An 18019-nucleotide genomic window follows, 5' to 3' on the forward strand; every position below is an offset into this window, starting at 1 on the left:
GGCTCCATTCACAGCAGCACACTCCCTCCCGGGCCACGTTCCTTATTCAGGCGTTTGGAAACCCCTCGGAACCCCGTGGGTGAAAACAAACCTGGCTGTTTGTGCCTTGGCAGCAGTCAGCCGCACCCCTGAGCCTACAGGCCCAATGTTACCCCTCTCCCAGTGACGTGGATGCCCCTGGCCTGTTCCACAGGTGAGAAGACCCAGCTTTGAAGTACTGCTTCCGATGAATTAAGCTGTTTGAGTGGTTAATGCAGGCTGGGTCCCCTGGGGAGCCACACCCTATTTCATGACCTCCCACCCTAAAGAGGAAGGGGTGAAGTGCCTGTCTTAGGGCCAGGCCTCCTTTCAGAGGGAGAAACCTGGAAAAGGGGTGCAGTGGTATGCAGAACTTGGAGAAGCTCCAGGGAAAACCAGCATGGTGATCCTTTGGTGGCAGTTGCTCACCTCTAAGTACACAGAAGGCATGGCTGGATATTGTTGTGTGCCATCAAAACCTATCCTGGTAGCACAGCACATGGAGGCTCAGATCCATGTCACTTGGGCACACAGCTGTGGTTTAACAGACACATGCGGGCTCCCCCTTTGATGCAGACAAGCGTGCCCATGCAATTTCTGCACTTGGACCCAACTAATGGACATCAGTTTTTAAAAACTTGTTTTAGATTTACTTTCTTTACTCTATGTATCTTGCCTACATGTATGCATGTGCACCAAATGTGTGCCCATTGCCCACAGAGGTCAGAAGAAGGCATTGGATCCCTTCTAGGGACCTATAACTAGAGATATAGATGGTTGTGATGGGAACTGAACCTGGATCCTCTGCAAGAGCAACAAGTGCTCTTAACCTCTGAGCCATCTCTCTAGCCCCTAATGGGCATCTTGACTATGCCTCTGAAACTCTACAGGGCTAGGGCCACACGCACTTCTGCTATACCCATCCCAAACTCAGCCTCCGGTAGATCTGTTCTCCCAGCTGTTCAGGTCCAATCTTAAGAAGTCCTCTGATCCTGCCCTCCCATGTTTCCAGGCCTCTCTCCTCTGGCTGACCTCCTCCACTCTGTTGAGCCATCACAGGTATCCTCCACTTTTTCTGTCTACCCTGACTGCCCATGCTCTGGTCCCGTCCTCGATCTAGGTAGGGCTCATCCTTCTTGCTCAGCACTCTCCTAGCTTCCTGGTTGGGGTCCTGGCCTTTCCATAGTTCTACCTTCTGTTCAGGCCGCATTGTTACAGGCTTCTGACACTCAAGCCGCTTTGGAGAGGCTGTTGACCTGAAGGACCAGGAATCAAAGCTCTCCCTGTTTTCTGGGTCTGTGTGAGGACATGCCTAGAGGCGGGCAGGCAGAATTAGCGGACCTGCTGAACAGCGACCGGTGCCTGGAGCAAACGCAGAAGACCTAGGGATGTACAGCCTGTCTGGGCTTTCATCTCCTTGTCCGGTATTGATTTCAAGACTGCTGGGGTGCAGTCCTGGGAATGGGGAGATCAGCACTCCTGAAGACTTTTACCCATTGAGCAGTTTGCACTCACTCCCTTCTCCAGAATGCTCCCCTTAAACTCTGCCAGCATACCCACTGTCTCCAGGGAAGGGCCACTCCCTTTTAGCCTCCAGTCCCGAGTGCTGTCCATGTACTACCCTGTGCCCCTGTGTGCCTTCTGGCTGCTCCTCCCTTGCTCAGCCAGGGCTTTGGGGTCACCAGTGCTTCTTGTACCCAAGACCTCATCCTGTCTCCTGTGCCACCAACTCTGCCCTTGAGGTGGACTATTCATTCATTCCTTAAGACACCTGCCTCTCCCTGGCCACGAAGCCCTCTTAGAGTGGAGAAAGTGAAGCAGAGCCTCAAGTCCTCCTAGGGACATAAACTGTGGCTGGCACTGGTACTTTCTTGAATCCAGTTCATAACTGGCTCTGAATTTCTTCTACCTTCCAGAGTCAGATCTTCCAGGGATGGGGGAGGGGGACAGCATTCAGAGTCCCACCCAAGCAGGCTCGGCCAGGGCTTTCAGTCTGGAGGAGGGCAGGTTCCCACATACAGGAGACACCCAGGCTGGACTTGAGTTCCAGGGTCAGGAAACGGGAAAGTCTCAAGTGTAGAAGGAAATGATGGCGGATGGGCGTGCGGTGTTCTGGGCCTGGGTCCAGCCATGACCCACACCCACTTCACAGCCTGCTCTGTGCTGGGCAGTGGTTGGGTACTAAAGGGTGGGACCCTGGCCCTGTTTCTGGAGGTAAAATTTGCACCTTGTTTCCTGAGTCTCATTTGGTTAGTGATGGGTACAGCAGAAGGGCTGGGTCGGGGCCTGGCCAACGTCAGGTGGGCCCGGTATGAGGGCCCGACAGGGTTAATGAGCTGCCTCCGCTCCCACCATTATAACGTGGTCATTAAAACTCCATCTCCTGCCTCTGTCCCAGCCCTCCCAGGGCCTCCCAGGGCCTTTGTCTCTCTTTCTAAGGCTCTGACAGGATCAGGCGGGTGGGGGCCCCAGGAAGAGAAGGGGGCCGCAAGCATACAAAGCCCCCCGCCCCTGGCCCTGGCGCCTTGTCTGCCAAAATGCCAGCTATAGCCACTCCCAGGATGCCCTCCTCGGGGGCTGGCACGGGCCAGGCTGGGAGGGAGTCCCCAGAGTCCAGCCCTGGATGGATCCACCCTGGCCGCACCCCATGGCCACCCCCGCGTCTTTCCCAGGCCTGGTGAGAGCCCCCAGCCCTTCTGAATTTGCCCATGCTTGGCTGCAGGTTGCTAGGAGCCGGATGGGGGTGGGGGTGGGGGTTTGCGGCCTGCCGCCAGGCCAGGCGGAGGATCCGGGTAGGGGGGCTGATGCCCAGGGACAAAGCCCGCCTGTGATTAAGTCATCTGCCGGACGGCACGATCCACACCGTGCAGCCAACTGAGGGCTGGCCCTGCCCATGCCCTGTGGCCAGTGTAGCCTCCTGCCTTGGGCTGGGTCCTCAGCTCTGTCCCCTTCCCTGGGGTATCTGCCTCCCCAATGCCCATGCAGCTTCTATGCTCCAGTGTCCATGGTGTCCTACCCATGCCTGTCATTCTCCTGCCCTTCAGCACTGCTGCTGATCTGTAGGTGACCAGGCCCATGTCCTTGGGCCTCAGTGTGCCTCGGGCTGGGGAAGTATGTGGCCATCCCCAAAGTCTAAAGTGTCTCCAGCTCTTGTGCCCTGCAGCTTGCTGTCTCAACAGCTGTCAGCTCCCAAAGCTGGAGGGCTGAACAGGGCAGCTGGTGGGCACACAGCCACTTTGTTCAGGTATCTGGCCCCATCTGTCTTTCCGTAGTCCTGCCTGTCCACCTCTGGGACCTCGGGGATCTCCAGTTTCCCCAATCTGGTCAAGCCGATTCTTCCTGCAGGCCCTGCCTCCCTTGAGGAGTCTGGCATAGTGGGGAAAAGCTGTGGCAGAGACATCTTGCTGGACCACGGGCTCCTTGGGCATCAACCATGCAGGGCTGGCCAGAGTGGAGATATAGGGGACTTACGGTGTATTTTAAGGCAAATGTATGACAGGTCAGTTCCTGCCTCATTTGGGTCACCTCTAAAACAAGGCCGTGAGCTCCTGGAGAGGAGGTGGGTGTTAGAGGCTGAAGGGTAGTGATACGGTTGGTGACGATGGAATTGTGGCAGTGAGTGAAGAGATGCGGTTACAGGATGGGGTGGAAACTTCCTGGGATTTGCAACTAATCAGGCCCGGGGCGGGACACCGGTTGTGTTTTGTTTTTTCTCCCTCAGACCTTATCTCTGAGCCTGTCTTCTGGCAAGAGTCTTGGGAGCTGGCGAAGGGAGTAGGGTGGGCAGGGGTGTGGATGGGTCCCTAGGGCCTCCAGCCTCTCTGTGGGACTGAACGGCCCCTTCTTCCCTCCTGGTAGTGAAACTGGGGCCAAAGCCTAGCAACTCCTTAACAGGCCCCTAGAGTCCAGTGGTGGAGCCCCCAGGATCCCACTTAGGGTTAACCTTAAACTCCGTGACTTACCTCTAGGGCCCGGGGGAACATGGCTGAGATGCCCAGAGAAGATGAGATGAGGGAAGGTCTTCTTGCCCCACTCCAGGCTCAGTGAGTGGAGAGATTACTGGGTCAGGCTGGATTCTACTTGCCAGTCCAGATGGGAGACAGGCATTGGACATGACCATGCAGAACGATACTCATACTTTGCTGTTGTCAGGCTTAGAGCAGAGGGCACAGGGCTACCCCAAGGAGGGCGTACTTAGCTGGTGCTGATGTCCTAGGAGGACCCAGCCACCAGAGGTACACATGACCTCTTAAGGGGTGAGTGCTTTCTGAATCAGTACAAAGCTGTTCTTCGTGGCCAAGCCAGAATTCCACCAGTAGCAGGCTTTACGTGTCATGAGCTATTTGGGGAGGAGGGTGGTGAGGATCCTGACGTTTCCTGCCAAGAAAAGGTGCCAAGCTGGAGGCCAGCAATAAGGGATGTAGGGCTGCCATGAAGATGCCAATGCTGTCACTCACTTTTTTTTTTTAAATTTTTTTTTTTTTGAGACAGGGTTTCTCTGTGTAGCCCTTGCTGTCCTAGATCTTGCTCTGTAGACCAGGCTGGCCTCAAACTCACAGAGATCCACCTGCTTCTGCCTCCTGATTGCTGGGATTAAAGGCGTACGCCACCACCACCCGGCTATGAAGGCCAAGGCAGATGGAGGTGGCAGTATGTGGATGTGGCCTGTCACTCCACCTGCATGGTCCTGGGCAAAGGGTTCCTGTGTTCCTCTACTTCAGTGAAGCCTCCCAGACAGCCCCCACACTCAGGCTGGCCCATGGTGCAAGGCTCCCTGGGTTCTTCTGTTTAATGTTTCTCCCACAGATCCCGAAGCTTCCTTCCTGGGAGCCCTAACTAGGTACACAGTGGACACTCAGGAGTTCTGCCCTGGGACTGTCTCTCCAAGGACTTGCTCTCATGGACTCCCTCCCCTGACACCTGCTGTCCTCTCTAATTCTCCCCCCATACTCACCCATAATGATCACCAGGACACCCATCAGTGCCAGCTGGTGGCCACTCCATTTGGCTTATTTATTGACAACATCACCCAGGCAGGGGGCAAGCTCCATGAGAACTTGGCTTCTCCCCAACAACGCAGAGATAATACACATAGTTGGTAAATGTTTGCCAGCAGATAAATGGACGGACCACCGGCAGATGGACAGAGTGATCTGGGGGTGGGACGAGCAGGATGGACATGCACAAGGCTGACTAGGACTCTGGAGACAAGGTGGATAGGCTCCATAGTGGGCTTGGAGGGTGCAGCTGTTGTGGCCAGAGATCTGGAGGAGCCACAGTCTACAGATGGCTTCGTTGTCCCTAAGTGTGGGCTCTAGAGTGAAGAGAATGAAGTCGTGGGGTGAATTCACGGCAGGGGTCAACTATGTGGGGAGGGAGGATACAGGAAGCAGAGGGGGTGAGCACCTGCTAGGAATGGTATGTGGAGAGAGGGATCTTATGCTAAAGAGTGATGGAGGTGTGAGGACAGTGTGGAAATGGAGCTAGTATTTTGGGGAACCCTGGGAGCTGGCATCTGCAGGTGCGACAGGCATAAGAAGATAGGTGATGGGGTGTGGAGTATAAAGAATGGAAACTGAGTTGGCATCTCCAGCGATCCTGGCACCTGCAGGTATATGTGGTTTCTGAGCTGCCTGCCATGGGAGATAATGAATCTCTGAGGATAGGCAGGCAGGCCCATCAGTCCAGAGGTAACCCATCTCCTGCGCTGTTGGTATTAGTAGAGTAGGGTCCCAGGGAAGCTACAAAGAGCAGAAATCTCCCTTAGAGACAGTGAGGGTCTGACCTGGAGACACCTGGCACAGACAAGATTGCTTCTGTCTCCCCCTGCCTAGAACAGAGAGCTGGGGGCCTTCAGTGGGTGGAGAGAGATGAGTCATTCCCTTGGAAAGCCCATGGGAACGAGCACCCACGCTTGCCTTGGTGGGCCCAGTGGGTGCCCCCACCTCTTCTGCACCCATCAGGCATGAGGCTGAAGGAGGATGAAATCATGTCTGCTGTGGGTGCCCCAGGCCTGGCGGCAAGAGAGTGAACTGGCCTGGAGCCCAGGGCACCATGTGCCTGTACCTTGACCCTGGCAGCCTATATTCATTCAGGTCATTTTGGGGTCACAAGGAAGGTAGAGTATTGTGAAGGAGACAGAATTGTGTTTACCTACCCACCCTCTAAAAAAACCAACCGGTGACCTTCAGGCTGGAAGTTCCTCTGTGGGCTCTGGGCACTTCTGAGCTCCTCACATTCGGTACTAGGCTGTCCTGCAGCCTAGTGTGGACAAATGTTCCTCTCTCCTCTGGCCTCCTGGTAGAGGCCTGTAAGGAGCCAGGCTGGGGCTGGGGTTACTTCTGTGTTGTTGGCTGTGGTCAAACATGGGCAGCAGAGCTTGCTCCATGAGCAAGGCCATGACCTAGATGTCATTGTTGGTGACCCATGTGTCTTTAACTTAAGGGTACCACTGGGTCACCTGCACCTTCTCTTCTAGGTGTGCATGTCACAGGATCACTGACCCCTGAGCTGGTTGACCCTATCCGGGTAGGCATCACTAGGGTAGGGCTTTTCCATTACCCAGGCACACTGTAGTCATACCTGGAGGCTAGAGCAGTTCTACCTCTAAAGCCTTGGAGCGCCACTTTCTCTCTCCTTTTTTTTTTTTGTTGTTGTTGGTTTTTGTTTGTTTGTTTTGTTTTTTCAAGATAGGGTTTCTCTGTGTACCCCTCATGATCCTGGAACTTGCCCTGTAGACCAGGCTGGCTTCAAACTCACAGAGATCTGCCTGCCTCTGCCTCCTGAGTGCTGGGATTAAAGGCATATGCCACCACTGCCTGGCTTCCTCTCTATTCTTCCTAGTCTAGCTAGCCAGCCTCTGTTGGACAGGGTGGGAATGAGGTTCGGATGGGGTCTCCGGGAAGCCTTGCTGCCCATCCATCCCCTGTGTACAGACCTGAGTTCATGCTCAGTCTCAGACCTGCCAAGCTGAAGTGGGGTGCAGCCAGGCAGGATGAAGTGTCTCTAGACTGACTGTCCAGGCAGCCCCTCCATCGGAAGTGATAGGAAGACAATGTGGGCAAATCTTATTAGCTGGCAGACTAATGAGGTCTCCATCACTGATTGCCTAGTGACCTCCCTTGCTGCCCAGCTAAGATGAGAATTGGGGTCATCTATCCTGCACGTGGAACCCCTGGGTCAGTCCTTCTAAGCAGGTTGCATGAGATGCCATCTTGGACTCTGCCTGTCACTGTTCTGGGGTTTTGCTGTGTTCACCCCAGCAATCTCCCCGCCTGAGGTGAGGGTACCAACTGCCACATCTTACTGTGTTGCTCAGACAGGTCAGCTCCTCCAAACTTGATTCCCTGAGCCTCAGTTTCTCCATCTGTCAAATGGAAAGCATATTGGAGAGTAACAGACACTCCTAGCCAGCACAGCTTTCTTGGCAAACACTGGGGCAATCCCTGTGCCAGGGGGCCATGGTCAGCACGGGGTGGGTCTGTGGTCTACGTCCCTTCCTCCACACTAGTTTGCTGGGAAGAGTGCCCATTCAGGGTCCCCATCTGGAAACAATTGCACTGGTGGTGTTCAAAGATATAATTAAAATATATCGAGTTGTATGCTCCGTTCTCCACTGGGGCAGAATCCAGACTAGTTATGAAATCAGATCGTGCTGACATTGAGCTTGGGGGCATGTGGGCATAGAGAGCTTTTCTGGCTCAGCTGACTTCATGGCTTTCTTCTATTATGGTGTCCCCTGGGAGAATAGGGCCACTGCTTCTTGGTGACCAAAGTCCCTGCCCCAGCAAACTGGTGTTCATGGGCAGGGACCAGGGCAGGGATTCATGCCTGGGGCATCCACAGAGGCAGCCACCATGTTCCCCATGGGGAGCATCAAGAGGGTCTTCAACCCTGTCCTTTGCTGGGTTACTGCCTCTGCTGGCTCCTTTCATAGATGCTTCCTAACTATTAGAAGTACCTGCTGGGGATTCCAAGGAATGTGCACTTGGTAGGACCCCTGGCCTGTGTCTTACCAGGCCCTCCTCTGCTTGGAGAGGCCTCCTCTGCCCCAAAGGTTCTTTCCACTCCCTAAGCCTACAGTATCTCCATGCCACCCTCAGCTCAGGCTTCAGTGTCCCCTGGTCCCTCACAACCTCAAACAGTGGCTACCTCTGGCCCTCAACTCAAGGTTATGATAGAGTGACCACATGGAGATCACCATGCTTGCTGGAGGCAGCTTTCCAGTATAGTCGTTGCCAAGATGTCCCTCTCCACAGCCTTGTTCCTCTTGGTCCTGCATTCCTCAGACAGATGTAATAGACACACGACATTGCTCAACTCCAGAGACCCAAAGAGAAAGCTATTCCTGCTGAATGCCTCCTGTGTACTCAGGCACCTATCCTATGGATTAAGATCCTACTGTGTGCCTGGGCACCTACTGTGTACCTGTTGTATATCCAGGCATCTACTGTGTGTGCCCTGCTAAGTGCCTGCTGTGTGTCCAGCTGAAGCACCCCCCCCCAAGCCTTCCTCCCCAGTCACCTGGCTCAGAAACGAGTCCCCAGCGTGACTGTCTCCCCCTCCTCCCACTGTCTTTCAAACCGGAGAACAAGTGATAGCTCCTCAATGGCTATGCCCCCTTTCTAGCCTCCCAGCAGCCGAGGCCTGGCTTTCCCTAACACGAAGAAGTCCTTGAGTGGTACAACACTGGACAGTCCTCCCAGCAAGAACTGAGGTGAGGACACTCACCTCTCCATAGGGTTAGGTGGCTACTTTATGTGGCCAGGAGAGGGGCTCCACCTAGTGTTTGAGACTCGGAGTTTGGTAATTATACCCCCAGGTCTTGGCAGCTGCTCTAAGACTCCCACCATGACTTTTTTTTTTTTTTTTTTCAAGACAGGGTTTCTCTGTGTAGCTTTGGTGCCTGTCCTGGATCTCACTCTGTAGACCAGGTTGGCCTCGAACTCACAGAGATCCGCCTGCCTCTGCCTCCCGAGTGCTGGAATTAAAGGCGTGAGCCACCACCGCCCGGCAAAGGATAATTTATTTAATTTTATTTTATGTGCATTGGTGTGAGAGTGTATGATCCCCTGGAACTAGAGTTACAGGTCATTGTGAGCTACCATGTGGGTGCAGGGAATTGAACCCAGGTCCTCTGGAAGAACAGTCAGTGCTCTTAACTGCTGAGCCATCTCTCTAGCCCCACCATGACTTCTTTAAGAGGGCATAAAGGGCTGGGCATGTTGGTACACACCTTTAATCCCAGCACTTGGGAGGCAGAGGCAGGTGGATCTCTGTGAATCAAGGCCAGCCTGGTCTACAAAGTGAGTTCCAGGACAGCCAGAGCTCTTACACAGAGAAAGCCTATCTGGAAAAACAAACAAACAAAAAAAGAGGACCCAAAGGAACCCTCATCCCCAGCACCAAATAGTTTAAACCTCAGAGACCATGTAACCACACCACATTGGCTCCTAGCACATCTTTACCCTATCAGAGACCATGTAACCACACCACATGGCTCCCAGTACATCTTTACCCTATCAGAGACCATGTAACCACACCACATGGCTCCCAGTACATCTTTACCCTATCAGAGACCATGTAACCACACCACATGGCTCCCAGTACATCTTTACCCTATCAGAGACCATGTAACCATACCACATGGCTCCCAGTACATCTTTACCCCATCCTTGGAGCTCCCTGAGACCTGCCACTTCTTTGGACTTGAGTCTCCCTGTTGGAACATCCCCAAGGTCCCAATATCTATGACCTGCAGCCAGAAAGCTGACCACCCTCTTCTACCCTCAAGTTCAAGTTTCAGCTGTTGCTGGGCCTGTCTCAGTTTCTGGTTACTCTGTGGAGAAGTGCCTGTCCATGGCTAGGTGGAGCCCATGGGTTCCTGAGCAGGAAGTGCTCTTCGAGTGCAGGGCCTGAAGCTATGAACTCTGTCAGGGAGAAATTTCTGGGCTCAGGCTCCTACAAGGCCCGCAGGACTGGGAAACAAGGGACTTGAGACCTCTCACTGTGCTGTATGTGCAGGCACAGGGGACTCCTTCCTCTTCCCCTTGGAAGCTGGTAGCCAGAGGTGGGCCCAACCTCATATAACAGTAATTGTCACTGTGCTGGTTCTCATTCTCTCTCTCTCTCTCTCTCTCTCTCTCTCTCTCTCTCTCTCTCTCTCTCTCTCTCTCTCTCTCTGTCTTCGAGACAGGGTTTCTCTGTGTAGCCCTGGCTGTCCTGGAACTCACACTGTAGACGGGGCTGGCCTCAAACTCCCAGAGATACGTGGCCTCTGCCTCCCAAGTACTAGGATGAAAGACATAGGCCACCTCCCAGCATGGCTCTTCTCTCCTTGTACTGTTGTTGGTCTAAAGGCTGCATATCTCTTTGTGAGTAAGGTTAGGGGTTTGGGTTTTGAGGTTCAGACTTGGAGTCATTGGGAAGATGGGGGTCCAAAGCATGTCTATACAGGAGGAACCACTAGGGAAAATAGGCAGCGTCCCCAGCCTAGGCTCCTGCTACCACCTGGCCCATTTCTTTGGCTTCCTCCCTTTTCCTGGAGATGAACTCCTCCCTCAAGCATCCTTTATCAGCCCAGCCCACACCTCTCCTTGGCCTGAGTCCTATACCTTTTGAGGCCCAAGATGCTTCCTACTACAGGAAGTCTTTTCTGCTGCCTGCTCTGGCCTCACCCAGTTATCCCCAGCTGAAGGAGGGGACGCTGCAGCAGGGCCCGGTGGGGCAGCTGGAGTCAGACAAGCCTAGGCTCAGGACAAGGGTACATTCCTGTTTTCTGGGCGTGAGGGGAGGGGGGTTCCCAGAAACGCCAGGGAGGCCTGGCTGTCAGCCCGCAGGGAGAGCCCCTGGCACTTCCTGCTCGGCTAGCAGGAGCCGAGGCAGGAGATGTCAACAACAACAACAACAACAACCATAACTGCCGGCTTGAGGTTATACAGGGCCCCCTCTGCCCTGGGCCTGGAATGGTTTTGCTGGGACCTGGGCTCCCCTTCTTATGAAGCCTGGTCCAAGGAGCTCTGGCATTCCCTGACTTGGATGGGACATCCTGCCTTCACATCTTTTGGCGTCTTGAGACAGTTGCTAGGGCTCAGTTTTCTGAACACAGAACCCATCTAGTTAGTCTACAGGACCCTCGCTGCTCTCCCTGGCTCCCTGTCAGAGCTGACTGGCAATATCACCACGCTTGTGAGGCCTGGGACTTCTATGAGAAACTAATAGGTTCAGGCCCCCTGGAGTGTTCCAGGAAGTGGTGGGGGTGGGCAGTTAGAACAGGGTGGGGAGTCAAAGAGATGGCTTTGTGACCTCGGGCAAGTCACGTTGCCTGTGGGGTGGGGACGCCCCTCCCATCCTGCCCCAGGGTCGAGGTGAGCTCATGTTCCTGGCAGAGGAGCTGCACCTGGCGCATCAGGCCTCCTGAGGGAGCAAGCAGGCACGTTGGGGCAGCACAGATCTGGCCCAGCCCTCCTGCCTTGGGCAGTCCTGGGGCCAGGCAGGGCCTCCCAGAGACATAGTAGATCCCTTGGAGACTCGGAGGTTGGACAAGTGAGGCCTTAACTGGTATTTGAAGCCTCTTCTAGAAGAAAGGCCCTAACCCTGAAGACCTCATTCTCTCTGCTCTGGGAAGCCCCTGATGTGGTAAAAGGGCAGTGCTCCAGCCCTACGCACACTAGTCTGGCTCATAGTGTCCCCTGTGGAGGGGGATGAGGAACAGGCCTGGTCTCTGCCATTGGTGTTTCATCTCTAGCGTAGAGGGGCAAGGGTCCCTTAACAAAATGCTTAGAAAGAATGAGCACAGAGTGGGGAGAATTCTGAGGATTCCAGGGCCAGGTTCTCTAGGCCAGGGCAGCTAGGAAGACTAGCTAAATGATAGATGGGCTGTTGTGTCCCTGGCAGACAGGCACTGGGAGACTGGAAGACCCGGCAGTCCCTGTCACGTGGGGTCCCACCCTTATGTGACTGTGGCTAAGTTGCCCAAGGGCTGGGTGGGAGACACTGCTGGCCATATGTTTCTGATTTCTGGGTGCCTCCCCAGTGAAGCCCATGTATAAGAGTCACTCTGTCTTGTGCCTATCCAGTGCCAGGCTGCTTTGGCTGTCTGGCCTGGTACGAGATGAGAGCCACTCAGTGGGTGCTACATGTCTGGGATGGTGAGTAGGGGTGGACCCTGGTCCAGAGGAACCTAAGTGTCACAGGGTCCAGAGTAAAGTATGAAGTGGGTGAACCCTATAACCCTATCCAGCTGACCTCTCAGATGGTCAGTAGCTACCATGTCTACCTGTTTACTGGTTGAGCCCTGTGCTAGTTGGGGCTGGTATCTCCTTGAATACAGCAGGAAGCTGGGTGTTGCTAGGTTCCCTAGCCAGACTCTCTCTCCCTGGTTGGGGAAAGGTCTCTCCTATGCCCTGCTGTTGTTCTGGCCTGAATACTCAGGGACCTTGGGGCCTGTGCTGGCTGGCACAGGTGGGGGGCCATCAACATAGCCCACGAGTGGAGAAGTGATGAGCCTCTAAAGGTTGGGTGGGGTCAGAGGACACAGTGAGAGCATTGGGGGCCATTAGTGGCCACAGAGGGAGACCTAGAACCCACCCTTTTCTTCCTACCCTGGTCCTTGCAATGTATCCAGTTAACATGTCCCAAATGTACGCCTTTCTCCTCTGCCCCCTTCACACTTTCCTGGCCTGGAACAGAGGAGGTGCTCACACGTGACATGGTCACACATGACATGCTCACACATGCTCACATGTGACATGAGAATGAAAGGTCAAATACGTCAGAACTCCAAGAGTCCTGGGGTCCAAGCCCTCATTATATGATGGGGACAGTGAGTTTCCAGTGGGGGTCTATGCCTGGCCCTGCCTGACCTCAGCCCTGGACATGGAGTGCCACTCTGATCTCTAGTCAGCCCTGCTGTCTGGACATACTATGGAGCTTGGACATGGTGGAGAGAAATCCTGAAGACTCCAGGCCCAGGTCTGCTAGGTCAGGGCAGCTAGGAAGACTAGCTAAATGGTAGATGGACTGTTGTGTCCCTGGCAGACAGGCACTAGGAGACTGGAAGACCCGGCAGTCTTTGTCATTGGGTCCCACCCTTATGTGACTGTGGGTAAGCTGCCCAAGGGCTGGCATTATGTGGAAGGACAGTTCCAAGGCCACCAGACAGATGCCCCAGGCAGAAGGGCTAGTCCTACCAGGTTTTAGAGCCCCTTGGCAGGGCCCTGGGTGTCCACCTGAAGCAAATGCAGTGCTGGCCTCATAGGCTCAGCTCTGGAATTACCCTGTTAGGTGGTGTATGGTGTACCAAGTTAAGGCTCAGAGCATTTTCTCCAGGGGGTTCCCACAGATTATCTGTAACCCAGCTCTGCCCCAGTTCTTCCTACTCAACTCAGAGGATTCCAGGATGCCTTCAGCCTCTGAGCCTTAGTAAGCACTGCCTAGAGGGCCTGGGGTTCTACCTGACTGCAGTTCTTGCCAGAACAGCCCTTTAGGCGTAACCCTCCATGACTCCCCGCAAATTCCTCCAGTCCTCCGGGAGGGATATACCTTGGGGAACTAGGGGTCAGATGACAGGCCTGTCTTCATCACGGGGCTACCACCAGGAGGGCACACAGGCTGCCCACAGCTGGCTTGTCTACCACATGGGGGTCCGTCCTTTTCCAGAAGGCCCCCGGTGAGTGTCACGCTCAGCTAACACATGGCTCTTCTTGCTCTCGTTCACTTGTGTGGACTCACTCTCCCTCCCACGGTTCTGGCCGCACCCCTGCCACCTCTTCTTGTGGAGGCAGCTCCTTAGCCCCTGCAAGTCCAGCCCAGATTGGGGCTGTTGGCACCAGTGGGATTTGAGGGGTGGGCAGAAGGGGTGGGGGGCTGTAGAGGTGTGGGGGACCCTGCAGGTGGTCACAGCAAGGAGGTGACCTTCGAAGAGATGGATCAGACTTCAGGGAGGTTCATTGTCATCCTATTTAAAACACAGTACAGCCGGGCGGTGGTGGCACATGCCTTTAATCCCAGTGCTTAGGAGGCAGAGCCAGGCGGATCTCTGTGAGTTCGAGGCCAGCCTGGTCTACAGAGTGAGATCCAAGACAGGCACCAAAACTACACAGAGAAACCTTGTCTCGAAAAACAAAAAACAACAACAACAAAAAAACAAAACACCCCCCCCCCACACACACACAGTACAATCTGGGAAAAAGTTTCCAGGCAACAATCTTTCCCATCCCAGGTGCACAATAAAGCTTAAAGAGTGAGTACTTAGAAACTCCTTTACAAAGTACATGTGATCACGAGGGTGGGTTCTATAGCTAAAAGGCCTAGAATCTAGTGTGGTCTCTGATGAGAGCATAGAGGTCAGCAGTACATGTGACATTTCCCCTAAGAGTGGATTCTATTAACTGGGAGCTAGGGAGGGAGAATCTGGAATAAACATTCTGGGGAATTTGGGTGAGGTTTGCCTCTATAGCAAAAGATGGATAAGGTCTGCCTCCACAGATAGCAAAAAGGTCACCAGGTAGTTAACAATATCCACTCTCAGCTTTCTGGCTAGAAAACAGGTATTTTATTTTATCTCCCTCATTGAGGACAGCCCTGCATGGTTACCATTCCTGGCTTCCGTGGATGTGTCTATGTGTGCGAGGACCTTCATGCTACCAACACAGAGGGCCCCAGGGATACAGGGATGATGCCTTCAGGGGGCCACTTTTAGGACTCTGGCCTTGCTGGGGCACGATGTTCTCATCTACTCCTTGCTGACCTGAGTAGAAGAGACAAGCACGTGTGTGAGTGCCTTAGTGTATGTAATTCTTTCAATTCATTTTACGTATACTTGTGATCTTTCAGTTTGGACCTTGATGCCAGGTTTTCTGGGGGTTCTGGCTGCTCCTTCAGAATGTGAAGGGGAGAGTAGTCAGCCCTGAATAGATGATGGTGAGTGGGAGTTTGGGGGATGCAGTATCCGCATCTGCTCACCACTGAGCCCTGGGTAAGGTTTTATTTTGCTACAGACTCCTGTCCTATAGCATGGGATGGTGCCTGCTATGACTAGTTCCTCCCCTTGAAGCCCTGAAACCTCTTTGCTGTGGCCTGGCATGGGGTTCCTCCTGACAGAGGCGGGGTGCGAGTTGGCGAGGGCACTCATGATCAGAGCTATAGCTAGCTGGTTAAAGTCTGATGAGAAGGCCAAAAGGGTCCTCAGCGCCTGCCTCAAGGTATGCTACTAGAGGCCCAGGTTCAGGAGCCTGGAAGTAAAGGGCTGGCTTGGTGGAGACAGCACCTGTGGACTACATTAGAGGCTCAGGCCTGTCCAATGGTGCCCCCTGCAGGCTGCCTGACCGGATGGCTGATAAATCCAAAGGCTTGGGATCAATTCCTGGGGTCAGTAACAGAGGCCACAGAGTAACATGAGCACAGATGTGCCTGCCCCTACATACATAGGGCTGCTGTGGGGATTCTCTATATTCCTTGGGCATACCTCAATTCTGTGATCTATCCTTGAGAACACCCCAGAAAGGTAAAGCCCATTTCAGATACAGAGATAAGTCTACCCATTCCAGTGTGTTCCTATTTCTTGGGTGGCCTCTTTATAAGCCCTGCCTCTCTGAGGCCTTCTCCAGAAAGACAAGAGACATGGATGGATTCATTTCACTTCAGGCAGAGATGGATTCAAAAGAGGAAGTTCAGGGTTCAGGTTTGGATGTCAAGGTTCTACTAAGACAAACACCACTGAGGGCCTTCCAGAGGCTGGACCTTCACTAGTGAGGACTCTGAGGGGTCCAAAGTGTTTAGGGTTCATCATGGGCTGGGCGCAGCGCCTGGTCCAGTAGGAGGCCGTGCGGGAGTGAGCCAGGGGGCCAGGGCTGTGAACCGGCAAGGCACCATCTTGTGGGTGATGATGCTCGGCTTGGAGATCCACTAGCAGGGTCCATTTAACTCTCTCTAAAGCATCTTGTCTGGCCCAGGAAGGCAGCTTGGGCCCACTCACTCCTCTGTGGTCTTGGAACCCAGAGGTCAGTAGTAGGCTTCATCTGGTGGGGCTCAAGCTCCCAGAAGCACCACCCTGGCCTATGACTGCTGATTAAAGGGGTGGACTGTGGCCAGGCCGCTGCTCTGATGGTGAGCTTATTTTACCAGGGCTGTGAAAGTAAAGTCACCATGGGCTGGGGAGGGGACTTAAACAGGACAGTGACCTCTTAAACAGGACAGGTACAGCCCATTCAGTGTCTGGGGAAGCAGTTGCCCTGGCCTGTGCTAGCCATGTTCATATGGCTGAGCTCAACTATTTTGGATCGAGGCAGGGTCAAGGGGTGGTTTGAGACAAGTTCTCATTTTGTAGCCCTGGCTGTCCTGAAACTTACTGTGTAGACCAAGCTGGCCTCACACTCAAGAGATCCGCCTTCCCCGGCCTCCCAGTTGCTGGGATCAAAGGTGTGTGCCACCATGCCTGGCTAACACTCCTCTTATCAGGCTTTTCTACGCTTATGACCTCGAGGATACTAAAGTCTCATACTATCCTGTTGGGAACTTAGGCTTCAGCGCACACGTTTTTAGGGAAGACTCACATTTTATCTTCAACAGTGGAGGTTGGCTGCTAGCTGGGGGAGCCGTGGCATGGTGGGGTGGGTTTCTGTGATGCTTTACTTCTGTGCACTGTAATAACCCCTCCTCCTCCTCCTCCCAGTTGCCTCTAGGGCATGGCATTCCCTGTTCCCATGTTCTGCCCTGGCAAGAGGCCCACAAGTACCCACTGTGTAATGTCAAGGGACACGGGGCTACGGAAGTCTGGCCTTGCTGCTGTGTGCCCAGCTAGGGTCATGTTTACTCACGGAGGACCAGTGCCAGGGCCCCCTTCAGCCCCCAGGATAAATGCCCATTCAGCTACACAAGGCTCCTTTGTCCTCAAGTGGCTCAGCCCAGGCTGCTGCTGGGCGGCCGGTGTCCTCAGCATGGCCCCAGGCCAGGCTGGCTACCCTAATGCATCCAGCTGCCTGCAGGACTTTCTCTGGACAGACTCTGGCTTGGCTGGGAGAGGCCCCAGCAGGGTATAGGGCAGCTCTCAGAAGGACTGGAGAAGTCAGACAGACAGAGCCTGTGAGGAGGCCTAGCTACAGCCTTCTACTTTTCAAGGCCTCATTAACAGTGCCCCAAGCAACAAGAAACCCTTGCAACCAACCATATTGCTACCCTGCTTGTGGGCAGCTGGTCAGTTCCAAGGCTTCAGGCCCTGCTGGACCCTTAAACCCAGGTGAGAGAGGTGCTGCCATACCCTGCCTTTCTCAGTGACTGCTGTTTCTCTGGGCCTCAGTGCCTGTGTCTGAAGTGAACCTAGCAAACTGTCATGCTCAGCAATTAGGAACCGCTAGGTCAGGGGTGGGAACTAGAGGAAAGGAAGGAGGGCAAACTGTGGTTGGCATGTAAAATAAATGGAAAAAAGGATAATTTATAAAAACAAAAAAGCAAGCAGACCCCCCTAGGGGAGTGTGCTTGCCTCATCTTTATCTGTGTCAGGCTGCTGTGGGACGGGTCTTGGGCAAGGAGTGCCATGGTCCTAAGAGACCAGTCAGGAGGTCCGTGGATCTGGAAGAACATGGTAGTGAGTTGGGAGACTTGGGCTGAGGAGAGAGGTCCAAGGCCCAGTACCCGGCCCCACAGAGCTGGTCAGACACCTGTCACAGTAATGTCTGATCTAGCTCTACCAGCCTTCTGCCTTAGCAAGACACTATCCTCCAAACAGGTTTAACACAGGCATTCTGGGAGGCCCAGGTTACTGGCTTCTGAGTTTGTTTTCCATAAAGGCCCCCACTTACCTCTATTACCGGCAGCTCACTCTAATTCTTGTGGCCCACAGCTGGCTTTAACTCCTGGTAGTAACTACCTGAGGACCTCCAGCCCCCAGCTGCAGACTAGCAGGCAATCTTCACTGGTTGAGCGGTGCTTGCTTCTGGAGTGGCTGCGACCTTGGCCTGGGTCTCTCTCTGGGTGGGACCCACATTCTCTTTTCAGAGGAAAC

Source organism: Peromyscus californicus, unplaced genomic scaffold, assembly GCF_007827085.1.
Source record: "Peromyscus californicus insignis strain IS unplaced genomic scaffold, ASM782708v3 Scaffold_13__1_contigs__length_99412109, whole genome shotgun sequence".
NCBI classification, from domain to species: Eukaryota; Metazoa; Chordata; class Mammalia; order Rodentia; family Cricetidae; genus Peromyscus; species Peromyscus californicus.